Source organism: Eptesicus fuscus, chromosome 17 (genome assembly GCF_027574615.1).
Source record: "Eptesicus fuscus isolate TK198812 chromosome 17, DD_ASM_mEF_20220401, whole genome shotgun sequence".
Lineage (NCBI taxonomy): Eukaryota > Metazoa > Chordata > Mammalia > Chiroptera > Vespertilionidae > Eptesicus > Eptesicus fuscus.
This window is the reverse complement of record NC_072489.1, coordinates 25,326,390-25,342,667: the sequence shown is the minus strand read 5'-3', so window position 1 is coordinate 25,342,667 and position 16,278 is coordinate 25,326,390. Positions and strand designations below refer to the sequence as shown.

The 16,278-nt window shown below is 37.2% G+C and overlaps 1 protein-coding gene and 1 long non-coding RNA gene across 3 annotated transcripts in view; one reads left to right on the top strand and one right to left on the bottom strand.

Moving 5' to 3' along the window:
- The window catches only part of ARID5B (AT-rich interaction domain 5B), a 181,434-nt gene that overhangs the window by 45,686 nt on the left and 119,470 nt on the right, over positions 1-16,278 (top strand). The window lies entirely within an intron of this gene.
- On the bottom strand, positions 4,072-15,328 carry LOC129152034 (uncharacterized). Its single transcript, XR_008558757.1, has 2 exons — positions 15,283-15,328; positions 4,072-4,364 (listed from the first exon to the last, which is right to left on the bottom strand). It is a non-coding gene; the product is annotated as an uncharacterized LOC129152034 (long non-coding RNA).

Here is a 16,278-nt window from a genome sequence, read left to right as displayed (position 1 = left end):
AGCATAACTTTATTGTGTTGGTAGGACTATATATCACTTTAACTGTTGAATATTTAGCATGCAAATTGGATACACTACAAGTATAAAATACACATTGGATTTTTAAAATTTAGCATAAAAAGAATATATATCTCATTAATGATTTTACTTTGGTCCCATGTTGAAATAATAGGATAAATATTTTGGATATGCTGTGTTAAACAAAATATTTTATTGCAATTAAATTTACCTTTTTATTTACATATATGGCTACTAGAAAAATGTAAATTATAGATGTGGTTCACATTATATTTATATTGGATAGTGCTGATCTAGAGAGATTTGGATAGCTGCAATGTTTCGCCAACGCTTTTAGTTTGAAGTAGAATCACTGTTGTATGTACTGAGTGCTTAAGAAGGCTAGAACTATACTTGCTATGGAAGGAAGATGAAGATGAAAGAGACACAGAATTGCCCTCAGGAACACAAAATGTAGCAGGGCAGACAGACACAAGTTATAAGATAGAGTTTAGCCAGTACATGGATGAAGATATAAGCAAAGTGCACAAGGTGCATAGAAGAAGGTCCTTAAGCGCATGCGTTACATGTGAACCAACTTGTAAATGCTTAAAGAGCAGGGGTTATGACCCCTGTTTCTTTGGCAGTAGTCTCATGTATATGATTATTGAATAAATGAGGTTACCAACCCAAATGATCTCTCTATTCTACCATGATATTACTCTACCATGAGAAAATAAAGAATCTCATGGTCTCTCTGGCTTAGATTCATCCCACTAGGAACTTGTACTTAGTTCAAACTTGGCTTTCCAGACAGAAATCCTGTGCTTGATGTTAAGTGCTGGACTTTCATTGTCTCCTTCATATCAAGGTTGTCTGGTAAGCAGAAGAGATATGCATATTATATATTCCTCATTTAAACTCCCAATATTTTGCCAAAGCTTTACCACATTCAACCCAGAAAGTGTTCTGAGATGTTGAAGAGAAGATAATTCAGCTTAAGGTTCTTTCTTGATTTATTTGAATTTATAAAGTTTCATTTGTTTCATAACTATGAAAACTTTTCATGCCTATCAATGCATGTTCTGGTGATAAAAGGATATCAGTTGAAACTCAAAATGTTACATTTTTATCCTCTTATTGGGTGTACTTAATTCAACAAAGCAATGTTTTCATATCATATTCTTAGCTTCTATTACTCATATCATATTCTTAGCTCCTATTACCTATAAGATAAGAAAAAAAATTAGTAATTTTAGATTGCAAATGATAGAACTTATCTATGAAAACGTCAACTTTCTGCCTAGTTACGTTATTCATGGTTACAAATGGAGCTAGTGTGGTTAATAAAATCAATTCATACAAAATGGTTTCTGCTGAAGACAATGTTAGCGGTGGATTTCACAAAATCAGAGACTTCACCCTGGGCAGAGCTTTCTGGCTAAATAAAAACTTTTGTTGAAACTGTTCTGGAAGTAAAGATAGGGATGGTGTAGAATCTCTACTGTAGATGGCAGGTTCAGGATTTGGCAGAGGTGTACTAATAATTATCAACTTTCTCCCCCACCCTACACCCTTCCCTACCCCCCCAAAAAACTGTAACTTAGGCTATAGGTCAAGGCCCTGAATGTTCTGCTGGGCAATCATCTGAGTCGTGGGTTCTTAGCTAAGAACTGATGGATAAATTTTTATGGGGGTTCCTAACCCCCCTAAATCTTCATGCAGAATTCTGTATTTACATACACGTTTTCTTGGGAAAACATTCATAGCATTCATCTGATTCTGAAAGGGGTCTATGATGATAAAAAGGTTATGAAATACTTTTTATGCCTGATTATCAGTTACCCTTCTCCCGAAAAAGCCACCCCGTGGGTATTTTTGCCAAGCATATTGTCTGAACTTTCATTGTAGTCCATGCACATGTGACAAAGGTGGGGTGGGAAGACAATTGGATTCACCTGTTCCGATGGTGCTCAACCTTGGGGGTTGGGAGATGGCATAGATTACTTTAACAGTCTAAAGAACACTATGGACGCCCTACCCAGAATGTGTTCACATCCACAAAGTTGGAAGGACATTTGAGGACATTCATGGGCATCCTCCTGATTGAAGTCTTGGTGAAAGACTGCTGGTTGATTCCCTTGAAAGAGTACAGAATCGCCGTGCTTTGAAGAAGAAACATGAGGATGCTGTGTGCCCACCCACAAGCCCACAAGGTTGGTGCCATCCTACTCTCCCGCATAAGGATTTCTGGTTTTCCAGCTTATGTGGGAAGGAATAGCATGTCTCTCTCATCTCATGTATTTTTCTTTTATATTTTCAAACTAGAAATTTTGATATCTGGGATGGACAATTGGTAATTCTTACTTTCTGCTGTCCGGATAATCTGGATACGCTGTGGATTCCTGATATGTTTACTAGTTACTTTCTGATTAAAGTGCTCGAAAGAGTTATGCCGTGGTGGGAAGCCCTCTGAAAACTCCTTTTGGTGGAGTGGGTAATGTAAGGTGAATACATTTCACATGGCTTAATTTTTATATATCACGTTTTCAGGATATGTGGCCTGCCTAAGGATTCTTTTGAAAACCGTTTTTGTCAGTTCGACCCAATAGCCGCTCCTAACAGCAGTTTGTTTATTACGTGAATCAATCTCATGCTCAATATTCTAAATATTTATAAGAGAATGACTTTTGTTTTTACTTCGGGAGCTCTGCATATTGTTTATGGACCTAAATTCCCTCTGTTTCCTGGGAGCATGAGTTGAAGCCCAAGATAAGAAGCCTTTTCTTTTTTTTTTTTTTTTTCTGATCAAAATTCCATCTGCCATTTACGAGACTAAATTACTTACAGGGAAGGGAATGAGGGTCCATCCCAATCTTTAGTCTAAGATACTGTCTGGCATGTGGTAAGTGCTCAATAGTATGTTGGGTGGATGACTGGGCTTCAAATCTTATACCTGGAGGCAGCATAATGTAAGGGTAGAAATTTGGCAGACCTGGACTTGAACCCTGGATCCCCAATTTTTAAAAATCTAAGTAATTCCTACCTCACAGGGAAATGTTGTAGGATTTAATAACATATTGAATTCCAGGTGCTTAAGACAGTGTCTGGCACAATACAGCACTTGATAAATGGTTGCATTATTAAAGTCTTAGGCCTTAAATTAGAATATCCTAGGCTTTCGTCATTTACAAACCAACATTATAATTTTTGTCATATCAATACCTCCCTGTTTTATTATTTTACTTAATTTTTTAAAAAATTAACTGCTTTTTCACTTAAACAATTTTGTGTAATAGGAAATTTTATATCATGACTGTAAATGAAAAACATATCACTTGCTATAAATAACAGTGAAGTTAAAGACATAATTCTTAAAATAAAAAAATATGTTTATCCATGTACCACCTAAAATTGACTTGGGTACCACTAGTGTACCCACACTTAAGTCATTTCCTTTGAGGCTTTTCTCTTGGGCAATGGCCCAGCCGAGGTTATTGATAGCAATGAGACCTGCTTGGGCTGTGGCAAGCCTCATGTCAACAGCAGGCTAGGAAGGGCTGGAACCAGTTGCACTGAATTAATCTATAGGCTTAGAAGTGTAACTGCCACACAGATGTGAAGTCTGAAAATAACCACCATGCACCTGCCCTTTGTGTGTGTGTGTGTGTTGTGTGTGTGTGTGTGTGTGTGTGTGTGTGTTACGGTGTTAACTGAGCACCAATAGATGCTGTAGGGACAGTAGAATGAAGATATGACTCTTACCTTTGAGATGCCTGGACTCTTATGAATGGGGATGTGGACTTAAGAATCTCAACTCTGGGCAGTTTTTGAATGAACATGGATCTTTATTGGCTAAGGAAAAGGGTAATTGTTACTACTACCAAATGGCCCCCAAAGAGTGATTGTGTAACCTTGCAAAATTGAGTTGAGTCCTGGATAAAACTGGCTTCTTTAGAAATTTGCCTGGCCAAGTTGATTTGCTGAGATTGAATCCTTCGGATTGTCTGGATAAGAACAACTCCCTTGCCTAACAAAGCATTGGGTTCAAACTAGTAACAAAGGAAACACATATGCTTTAAAAGGGAGTATATTTTAGCAGCACACAAAAAGCAAAGGTGAAGGCTCGCATCTGTGTTGTGTTGCATAATTGATAAAAGTTGAAGCAGCACTAGAAACAGGCTCATCGTCCATACCACTCTCCTAATCATTTAAGTTAGGATGCTTGCTAATGACTCTACGGGCACCTTGAGACTCAGAACATGACTTGTGGCTTGAGAAACATGTCTGCCTGTGTTTGCCAGCAATCTGATACCATCAGTGTGCTGAAGACCATCCTCAATTTGACTGTGCTGAACTCTGTTTTGCTGTGAAAGAAAAGAACAACTCAGCAGAGTCTTGCACCATTGCCTAGAAACACCACGGTTCTGAATACAAATATGACTAAAGGTAAATGAGTCATTAAAAGAATAGTAGCATAAAATATTTGACAAATGAACTCCGAAGTTTGGAGTAAGATAAATGTTACCTTCCAAGCAGTTTCTTAAACCAACTGCCAATAGTATTCGTTGTCCATTTAAGTCGCCAAAAAAGCATTTATGGTCTTAGAGTAAATGATTGGTAATTAGGACTTACAAGGTTATAAATACATAGCAGGGATTCGGTGATATCATAGTAAACCACAAGAGAAGCTAGAGTGGTTTCTAATGTTGGTAGAACCTTGAGAACTATTTAGAGCTGTGTTCTCAGCACCACAGTTAGATTTTTTTTATTGGTGGGGTGGGAGGGAGACAGCAACTAGTGTTTTATCAAAAAATGTGCAATTCTTTTCCATGAAGGCCAATGGGAATAAACGGACTGTCTAGAGGAGGTTAAGCTCTTGGTTTAAATAATGCATGAATCTTTTAACAAGCAGAATACATACTTAAAAAGCAATAACATATTTCCTCCATTCCCTCTCTTGGTGCTTTCATTTCTGGTCCCTTTCCTCTGAATGAGTTTTGTATAAATGAAAAAAGACAGCCAGGCAAAGGTCCTGGGCCTTTCAGCTCTTTGTCTCCAGTTTGGCTGTTTATCTCCTGTTTCAGATTCTAAGGAGTCAAGCATCCATCATTCCAGGCCTAGACTTTGTTTCTCTACCTTGATGCTTGTTGTTCTGCTAATGGCGGAGACATTGAAAGGTGTACCGATCCACACCTGTCTCTTGGCTTTGCTCACAGCCACAGAGGGACCGTGAGAGCTAGACTGAGTCCAGGACCACAGCCTGGTGACATCACAGCAGTGTTTTAGTTGAAGGATCCAGCCTGACAGCTACTCTATAGGCCTGCGTCACTGCCCAGCAGGACCAGAGAATCTGATATTTGAGGAGCAAGACGATTCTTTGTAAAGTCCGGCAATCCCACAGAAAGTTCCACGGAAAATGATGCGCACCAAGTGTTGGATGTTGGAAATTGCTTGCTGCCTCTTAGCTGCACTCTTGATTTCTGTGCCTGTATCTTGGTTTCGGGAGACTTTGATCATCCTTGACGAGGTGTTTCTTGAGCTTCTTCTGTGTGCATTTACAATGATTGTATCTAGTAGGTGTAAGGCACTGGGAAAAAAATGACCTATGCAGTCAGCACACCTACTGGATGTCATTAGCAACGGTTAGTAAGCGGAGCTCGCGGGAAGGGACAGATGTGCCTGGTGTGAAAAACATTGCCGGGATCTGCCCCAGAATGATTTTATTTTTCACACATTTTTGTGGTTCTCAAATCCCTTTTAGATTTGCACCTTTCTTAATTTTGAACTCCAGAATCAAATGCAAAGTGCAACTTACTGGATAATCGGATAGAGTCAAGGGTGACAATCAGCACAGTAACAACTGTAAGGCACAGGCAGGCACTAGTCAGAATAGACACACACGTCAGGGCTGGAGCCGCAACCAGGGACTCCTGGTGTGGCCAGGCGTTAACCCCCAGGTACTGGGGGATCTTGGGTCTCCCAAGGGAGGATCCAGGGATGTGGGGGAGGAGGCAGGGGGCACTGCAGAGGGGGGCTCTGGAGGTGGCTATTTACTAACCTGCATGAAAATCTTTTGGTGTTTCACCTGGTAAGGCCATAGTGGTGTGTACCAGCTCCCTGTAGTCCAGTGCGATAACACGGGGGCAAAAATCCTTCAAGATTCTGTCCATAGCTTACTGAAAGCCCACCCTACAATGCTTAACTGAATAGTGCTCTTCAAAATGCACCAACTAAAAATAGTTTCATCTGCAGTGTGAACATAGTTTCATATTTATACTAGCATCTGGCCTAAGGAATTGAATACTCCATTCTTTAAATAGCTTCACTCCAGCTCTTGAATACTCCAAGAAGAAAAATCTCCCCAAGTCAAACACCTTGTTTACATAGCCATGTTTAAATGCAAACAAGTTCCCTTTTTAAAATGCAGAAGAATACTAATTTGGGAGTTAATGGTACTTTTGGGTAGTCTTGTTTTGGGGGAGGTGAGAGAGGAGAGGTTGAATGGAGAATGAATTTCAAGTATGCACCTTTGGTTAAAAAAAAAAAATTCTGAGATAGTTGCACTGTTAAAACTTTTGTATTTTACTAAATTTGATTCACAAGCATGTAAGTCATCTGTGTGAATTTGGAGTGTCTTCTTTACCATCATATGTGAAGCCTGTTAGAGTAAAGTTCTTGGGAAGAAAAATGTATGCTGCTGCTAATACCCAACAATAATGGGAATATAAGCCTAGATATACTTTAACTTTTTCTACCAGCAAATGCTGTAGGGCCAGAAATCATTTGCCAGCAGGCATTGGATGTACTTTTGTTAGTCTTAGGGGGATACTAATGGTTAGTCCCCATGAAGAAAAAACGAGAAAATAACACACTCAAAGGTAAACATTACGAATGGATGGCTAATGATTAGCTGTTATAGTCCAAAGGGGCAGAGTATTTTTTTATAGTTTTATGACCCTTGCCCAGCCTTTATTGAAAGAACATTGTATATTCAGTTATATATTTCAAACTTAAACCTCCTTTGTACATCTTTCTCTAAAGATCATAGCAAATATGCACCACGTGAGATGTTGTAGGGAGGAGGATTTTAAGTGCATACAGGTTTTAACACTATTTTAAAGAAGAGGAACGAACAATTATTTTTTAAATCCAGTTTATGAACCCAGAGAGTGGGATAAAATAATAAATCTTCACCCTCCACTGAAAATTAAGTAAGGACAGTACAATTGTTTTGTCTGGTAAATGAGTTAGTATTTAGTAATTATTGCTACAGGATAGTCAAAATACATGCCTGCCTGAAGTGAGCCGCTTTTGTGCACATAGGCCAGTGCAGACAAATAAAAAATAAAAATGTTAACGGGTTGCATTTTTTTCCTTATTTAAAACAAAAATGGCTTTTTTTTTTTTTTTGAGTCCCTGAGGGCTCTAGTTTTACAACTTAGATTAACTACTTTAGTAAATAAAAGAATGTCAGTAGAGCATTGCCCACTAAAATGTTAACATGTGGGCATATTTGAGGAGTGTAACATAAAGGCAACTTTTCAGTCATTGATGTTGAAATTAGATTTGAGGCCATGGGTTGTTCTTCACGGTCTACGAAAGTAAATGCCTTGGCTCAATGAAAACTATGTATATTCTCTGGGAAACATTGAAATGTCATAATTTAAACACCACTTTCATTTTTCACCAGTGGGACTTTTCTAGATAAAAATCTAATCTAATTCTAAATCATCCTTCTAAAATGTTTTTCCCCATTACAAATGTAATATCTTTTTTTATTACAAGAAAGTAAAGACATGCAAAAAGAAAAACTAAAAATCATTCCTAGTCCCACCACCCAGAGGCTACCACTGTTAACAGTTTCATTCCAATTTACTATGTTTTCTTGATCCTAAGATGCCAGTGGTTGTAAAGATGCATCATTGATTTTCAACAGCTTTTGGAGAACAAGAAACAATTTCATTCCAAATATAGACATAATTTTTAGGTACATACAGAGTTCAGAAAATTAAAAAAATGGAGGAGGTGGGGGCAAGGAATGCATTTGAGAATTGATTGTAGAAAGCCCAGTTCTGGCCCTTCTTCCCTGAGAAGCCATACTGCTCCCTGGGTTCCCAGCAGTGAATCCTTCCCGGGTCCAAGATTCTTAGAATGGTAAGGAGAGGCAACCGTGACAATAATCCTTTCATTGTTCTTCCAGTGATACTGAGTTTACTTCCCTTACATAGTCATGGAGTTTTCTTTTTCTTAGCTATGGATTTGTTGTTGTTGTTGACAGTCTCTGAATTTTAGGAAGTTCTTTGTTTTTTATATTGGACCCAATGCTATGGCTCTGCCACATTGACCCATTGGGACCAGTTTCCTTAAGAAACCCCACAAGAGAAGGATATAAACTCTTCTCCCACATAGAAATCTTTTAGATACTTCAAAGGCAGTTTTCACGTTGCTTTCAAGAGTTCCTGAAATCTTGGTCATTCTGACATCTTTTTATTTCTAGGTTAAACATCCCTGGTGCTATCAACCTAGAGTATTCTTTTTTTTAAATGTTTTTTATTATTATTATTATTATTATTATTATTATTATTATTTCAGAGAGCAAGGGAGAGGAAGAGAGAGATAGAAACATCATTGATTGGCTGACACTGGGGATCAAGTTCGCAACCCTGGCATGTGCCCTGACCAGGAATTGAACCATGAACTTCTGGTTCACAGGTCAACACTCAGCCACTGAGCCACCATGGCCAGGAGTATTCTTTATACTCCTCTTCTGTTGGTGTGCTTTAATTAGTGAATCAAAGTCCATTTGAAAATACTGTCTGCAGTATTATGAAGTACTTTCTTTTGACTCATTTAGAAATTTTGGTTCACTAAGAAAAATGTATCTTTTTTATATGAAATGTTGTTAAGATGGGCCATCACCCTCCCGTTCTTATACAACAGTTTTTAAACTAAGTTTAAGACTGAATTTTCCCTTATTACATTTAGCATTACTTGCTTCCAGCCAATTTTCAGCCTTTTAAGAGGCTTTTCATCTTGACTCTTAAACATTTGCATTATATCTTCCAACAGTGTCATCTGCAAGTTTGAGAAATATCCTGTCTTGACTCAAGTAGTTGATTAAAACAAGCCACCATCATATAAACACAAACCATGATTATTGCTTACATGTGATCAGATTCCTACTTAAATTTCTTTTTAAGGTATATCTTCCTAACTTGACTCCAAGTGTCTTACAAAAAAGAAGTTGTCTTACTGGTGGCTGTTTGTATCATCCAGAGCTGCTAGTTCAGAGTTAGCAAAGTTCTGATGGATCCATTGGCCATTAGTGAATTGTGTGTCTACCTTGCTTTCCCTTCTGCCACAACCACAATTCTTTGTACATAAATAAAGGGGCTATAAGTGGTGTGAGATCACACAGTGGACCTAGGTAAGATGATGGTTCATATATACGCGTCACGTATCGTAATGCAAAAAAGGGCCTTTTCTTTCATCCATGTGTTTTCTTATACCATGATAAACAGAGCTGGTTGATGGATAAATGTTCATCTTTCTGCTAGATGATTTATATTGTGCAGACAAACTGCCTGAACATTTAACTCAGTTTTTCCCCTTCCAAGCAGATGTTTCGGTAGAATGTAGACAAAGCCTTCACAGATTTCCTTTGTGGCCTGTGTTAATGTCTCTGTTACTACTGGTATCTATGCCATTTACAACAGGAGAATGATGCTGGTATTTCATTTGACAAGGTGTTGGAAGTATAGCTCCATGTAATAAAGGGGAGCTAGGCCCAGGAGTAGTCCATGTAACCTTTTGGTTTAGATATGCTTGTATTCATGTAGATAACCACCTGTTTATATATTCTTATATTTATTCACTCATTAGTTTAGTAAATACATAAGGGCCTAAAGTCTAATATACTCAGGCTCTATTAGACTTTAGCTTTAAAATAAAATTTATCTTTGTTGTTGAAAGTATTACATATGTCCCCTTTTTTCCTCCATTGGCCTGCTCACCTCACCCCACCCCCACCCCCAGGTCTTCACCACACTATTGTCTGTGTCCTTGGATTATGCATATGGACTTTAGCTTTTTAAAAAGATTCTTGAACATATCAATTTGCTTATTGCATGGCCGTGTTAGGGATGGCCCATTTCATGAAAATTACCTAGGAAAGAATTTATAAGTATCTGAATACATCTAAAATCTAATGTTCAGTAATAATAATCATAGAAAATTTAACATGGTGAGCTAGTATACACACACAAATACTTATATTATACATGTATATGAGTAAGTGTGTAAATGTACAGATATACTGGTAAATATATAAATTTATTTATTTGAACCAGTTGTTTTACCTAACAGGACTTCTCCTACTATGAATGATGCACTGTAGGATTTTTCTTTCCTATTCTATTTCACTTTTTAAAAATATTGGTTGCAGCCCACCTAATAAGTTTTGTAATCCTACTGATGGGCTGCAAAACTCAGTTTAAAAAACACTGACCCAGAAATAATCATTTTGCATAATGTCTCCTTTCTGGTTAAGCACACTATTTCCAAATTTAACTAAGTGTTTATGGATCTGAATTTGGCCAACTGTTACTTAGGTTCTCCCAACCCTATAACAATCACTACAGAATTTGTATTTCTTTTCCAAAGTCTAGTGAACCCTTCCAAGGTATCCTGTTTCTATGGACTATTACTGGTACAATTCTATACTCCTTTTGGTCATCTAATATAAAGTATTGTCATAAGTAATTAAGCTGCCCAAGGCTAAAATAAAAAAGAAAACTCCACAATATAGTTCATTAATATCACAATGCCCTTGATTTTTCAGAAAAAGTGGACAGGTTTGCAGTTCTCCCCATATACAGTGTTCTTAAAGAATCCATTTTTTAGGCATTGTCTGTATTGGTGTGTTACTCCTCGGTGGAGAAAAAGCAATAATTTCCTGCCTCTTCGCCTTGGACCTAAGAGAAACTGCTTTCAACATCCCAAAGACAAAGAAAAGCTTCTATTTATAGGCTTCATGTGGTTTCTAAAATTTTAACCAAAGTGAATAGAACAATAATAAATTGCTTTCACATTTCTGCCCATAGAATTGTTTATTTAGCATTTTCTGTAAAACAAGAGACCTTCCATCCGCATGAAAAGACTGTATTTTGATTGCCTGGGAGATTTGAAATGATTTCTAATCTTGCCACAACTGTCTTCTGCTGTATAAATGAAATGTTTCATTTTCAAAGAGACTGTCAGGATATTCTGAAGACAGTTTCTTCACTGCTCTGCAGCCCCTCCTCCCCCAAAATAAAGTGCTTTGCTTGGTATTTTCCAAAAGAACAATGGCATTATTTTTTATATTGAAAGATATGATTTTTAGCAAGTCCTAAAATGCTTATTTTCTAGCCGTTTCTTTGTTTTATTAAGCTCTTAGGGTTCTTTTTTGATTCACCAATTATCAAGAGTTGCCAGTTTTATGGGATGGTTAAGTAGGACAGGAACCCTTTAAATATGGACCTAGAAATGAACCTAAAATATTGTCTGCCTGCAAACCATTATTTATTTTTCAGGTGTGTGTAGGGGGGCGGGAGTGGTCAGGGCAATAATCTACAACAAAACTTTCTTCCTTTATTGAAATTGGTCTTTTCCTGATAGCTGGACAAACCACACCATGGGACCTGCCATTTCATCATGATGTTGAAGAGGACTGGATTTACCCTTAATCACTTTTCAGATTATTTATATTTCCATACACCTCGCATTGCTGATTTCTAGATTTGCCCTGAGTGTGAAATAAGTTCAGTGTTTTAATGACATTTGACCCAACCAATTTTCACATGAGAATCATCATGTTTTATTTTATTGTCTCACAATTGGGAAAAAAATCAACATTTTCCCCATCAATTTACTAGATGATTTAATTTTGTTTAGAAAAAGTCTTATGATTCTTTGGATATTTTTTTGCCCTAAAGTTTTGATTTCCATGCTAAATTATCTGACAAGACTTCCTTTCTTCAATGGATGCCTCCAATAAGGAGACGTTTTTGTGTGTTTTTTTGTAATTACACTTAAAGAATTGGAGTCAAGTTTTAAGCATATATTATGGCTTGCCATTATCAGAAAAGTGACTAATATCGAAGCAGAAAATAATAGTTAGCCCATCCACGAATTGTGTTAATATGATCACATCTCCAAGCTGCACTTAATCTATATATTCTGCCTTGATTCCTTACATTGAAATACTTGAAACCCTGACTTGTAACATGAAGCTCAGATAGTACTTATAAATGCCGATAGCTTTTATTTACTGACAGTCAGCAATTGATGAAAAAGCTCTTACTTAAATAAATTGACTTTAAGAACAAGGGTGCAACCAGAAACATAATTCATTCATTTTATAAGTGTTCCTCCCTGCTGTGGACTTTAGCCTTTGGCATCTGACCTTTAACCATCATCTATGGCTAGATATAGCCAGGGCATTGTAGGAATGCTAAGGTGAACTCAAATTGCATAATGCTTGAGAACTCCAGTTAAAACACGGTTGACTGAAATTTAAAACACACTGTAATATAGACAAAGGAATTGTTATCGTAGATGAAATGTATGTTGAAGATATAGGAGGATTATTGTGTCTGTTTCAGATGTAATTTCATGCCTGAGAATTTACATTGAAGGAAAAATGGTCTGGATCCCATTAGTGAAAGGCCCTGTTTTGCTGTCAGTTTAATTAAATGGAAACTGCTGGCAAGAGTGCTGAGGAGGTTGATAGAAGCAATATTATTTTGTATGTTGGAACAGGAAACTGCTAGGTCTTCCAGTTTGAAAAGGATACAAAAAATGAAACCTGTGATTCATTTTTGTTTACAAACTCCCTCCTAGTTTACAGTGGCCTGAGTGATAAATTAACTACAGTAAGTTATACATAGTGTACAGGACAATGGCTTGATCCCAAGATATGAAATGCTAATCTCTGATGAAGAAGGTAGAACTTATTTTAATGTGACTTTTCCCCTAAACAATGCATTATTCAACAAAGTAATTGTTTCCTTTGGTTTATTTTTCTGGGAGTAGATTGGGAAGAGAGGGAGGGGTGTTCAGTTTGCTTTAAAGTGTGTGTGTGTGTGTGTGTGTGTGTGTGTGTGTGTGTGTGTAAAAAAAGAAAGAAAAGAAAAAAGAAAGGGGGGAGAGCAAAAGAGACCTTGGAATAGTGATTTATCTGTTAAGTGTGTTTGGCACCTTGCCTTTTGGCTGGAATTTTTGAGAGAAACATATTTGGTGTACTTTAATGGGCAAAAGCTCTGAACCTCATTTGTAGAAAAAATAAAAAGAGCATGTTTTCTTTTCCCTTTTTCAGTTCAGTTTATTATATCTTGACATTCTGTCTTGTAATTGAAGAGTAATTCTGAATTGAAGGCTGGGGAAGGAGGAAATTTAAGTGGACCTTCCTCCTCCACCTCCTCCTCATGTTTCAGAGAAAAGGACTAGCTGATCCCAGAGTTTTATCTCTTTTCACAGCCAACCTTCGAACTGGCACCAAAAAAAAAAAAAAAAAAGAAAAAGAAAAGATTGTTTAATTTTGCTGAGACTATGTAGCTTTCTTTGTACCTTGGACTGTGCTGAGGGTTGTTATGTTTGTGTCCATTCTAACAATGTGAAGTCAACATGTGTTTTTAGAAGGAAATTTGCGACCTCAATTAAGCATAGATAGCCCGTGAAAGCATTCTAGATGATACTGTCATGGTGGATATATGACATTAGGCATTTGGCAGAACCCAGAACTAAAACACAGAGAGTGAACTCTAATGTAAACTGTGGGTGTGATTAATAATGTATCGGTATTGCTTTATCAGTTATTAACAAATGTACACACTAATGCAAGATGTTAAAAATAATATTTTGCATGAAGATACCAGCAGCAATATATATATATATATATATATATATATATATATATATATATATATATATATCAGTGGTATGTAAACCTAAGACCAATTTTCCCCCTTAGTTTGGTACAGCTGTTTTATCATTATTATTAACTAAATATGTTTATTGAATTGTCAACATCTTACTAGGTTTGTCAAGGGGGATATACCAGAGTTACAAAAACATAAAAGTTAGGTGTATGATTTCAAAAAGGTCTGATTAAATATCTGGGCCATCCAACACTGGAGAATTGACAGGGAATCATGTTCTTTCTTTGTGTCCACATTTTGCCTTCATCTCTTTCAATGATGCTTATTTTCTTTTATTGCAAGTTATGCATGCCTATCATGTTAAGACAATACAAAAAATGAAAATGGGAAGAAAACATTTAAGTTTCCCATAATACATCATGCTAAGCTTACTGCTGTTAGTATTTATTGTCTTAATCACTCCTTTCTTTTTGTCTCCTTATATGTGAGGGTATTTTATTTACACAGGATCTTCAGTTTTATATCAGACTTTATTTTTTACTAATATGCTCTTTTATACATAACAGATAGTCATCTTCAGTCAGTTTTATATCAGACTTTATTTTTTACTAATATGCTCTTCTATACATAACTGATAGTCATCTTCAGTATCATTTTTAGTAATGGACTCTCCTATATTTTATTATACGGAAGTGCTGTAATTTATCTGGCTGTTCCCCTTTTGACTATGATAAACAGTGCTCTCAGGAACCTCCTTGGAGTTATATCATTGTTTGTATCTCAATTGTTTCCTTAGGGTAAAATCTTAGAAGTGAGACTTGTGAGGTCAAAGGTGAGAGCAAATGCTGAGATTTTGCTAGGTTAAATTGTAAAGAACATTTTTGGAGTATGATTGGTTAAATTATAAAGAACATTTTTAGTTGAATTAGGATATCATGTATATTGGAAAATCCCTCAATGCTTGGCATTGCTGCAGCCAATATAAAATAAAAAGTACATTATTAAGTTTCAAGAGAAGCTGGGAAAATTCAGATATAGCCAATCTTGGGCAGACTTGTACTTTGTGTGTAGAACATGTTCCTATACCCAGAATTCTATTTCCAGTTCTCCCACTATAATTAGGAAAAACAACCCCACTCTAAGAGAGCCCCTGACTATTCCCTTCTCCACCTGCCAGAACCTCTCACAGTCGCCCTTTGGGGACCGTATTTACACCATCCTTCCAGTGGCAGACACACAGCCCCTGCCTTTTTTCCCAGCTCCGCGCTATGCCTGTGTGTGTGTATTGGGGTGGGCGTTGTTCTTCCCCATTCTCTCTGTGCTCTCACAGGTGAAAATAGGGGACCCACATTAAAGAACTCACCAATGATAGGCTGGGACATCTTTGAAAGGGTTAATCTGAAAGGCTGTTGCAGCCAATGAGCATTTATCCTGATGATGTCACAATGGTGATATCAGAAGCGCCAGGGAGCTTGTTATGAAATTACTCAGAACTGGAAATATTCATTCCACTCTTAGTGGCTTTTTTTGAGTGCAACAAGAACAAGGATAAATGGAAGTGTTAATAAAATAGGCCTATGTGTGTTTCTCCAGGTTCCTGAAGATCATTATTTTGAGTACAGTTAAATTAACACACAGGCACACAGGCGCACACACACACACACACACACACACACACACACACACACACGCACACGTACCAGATGCTGGTGTATAAACAGGGAGGAGAGAAGCTTTTCATCTTTGTTATTGATTTTCTGTGTGTACAGTTTTATCTAAAGAATACAGTTTTACCAGCCACAGTGGGGCTGGGCTTGAAGGCCAGCAAAAAGCTTTGGTCCTTAGAAAATAAAATGAGATATTCAGGCAGCTAGTTTATTTTAATTCCTTTTTTTTCCCCACTTCATGACAGTATTTCAAATAATTAGGTTGATTTATGATTACAGATAGTTTTAAGATGTAGGATGCTTTCGCAGTGCAGTCAGCGCTGGTTTATTGTATCTGGCCTGATCCAATTATAAAATTGAGTTTAGTCATGTAATGATTCTCTAACTAAAATATCAATCACGGTGAGTGGACTTCTGCAATGTATATACTGAGAGTCTATTTTGAGCTTCTCCAAGGCATCCTCGCATGTGAATATGCTTACTTGGCTCTACTCTTTAACATGGAAGAACACATGAAACTTTGGCTAAATTTAGCCTCCGGAGCTAATGCACATGCCTGGTGACAGCAAAGCAGGGTGGGGTGGGGGTGGGGGGTTGATACCGAGCGGGATATGATAGACTAGAGTAATTATTTCTGCAAGACAATGAGCACCCTACATTATTTGTGCAAATAACACAAAGTGATTATGTGG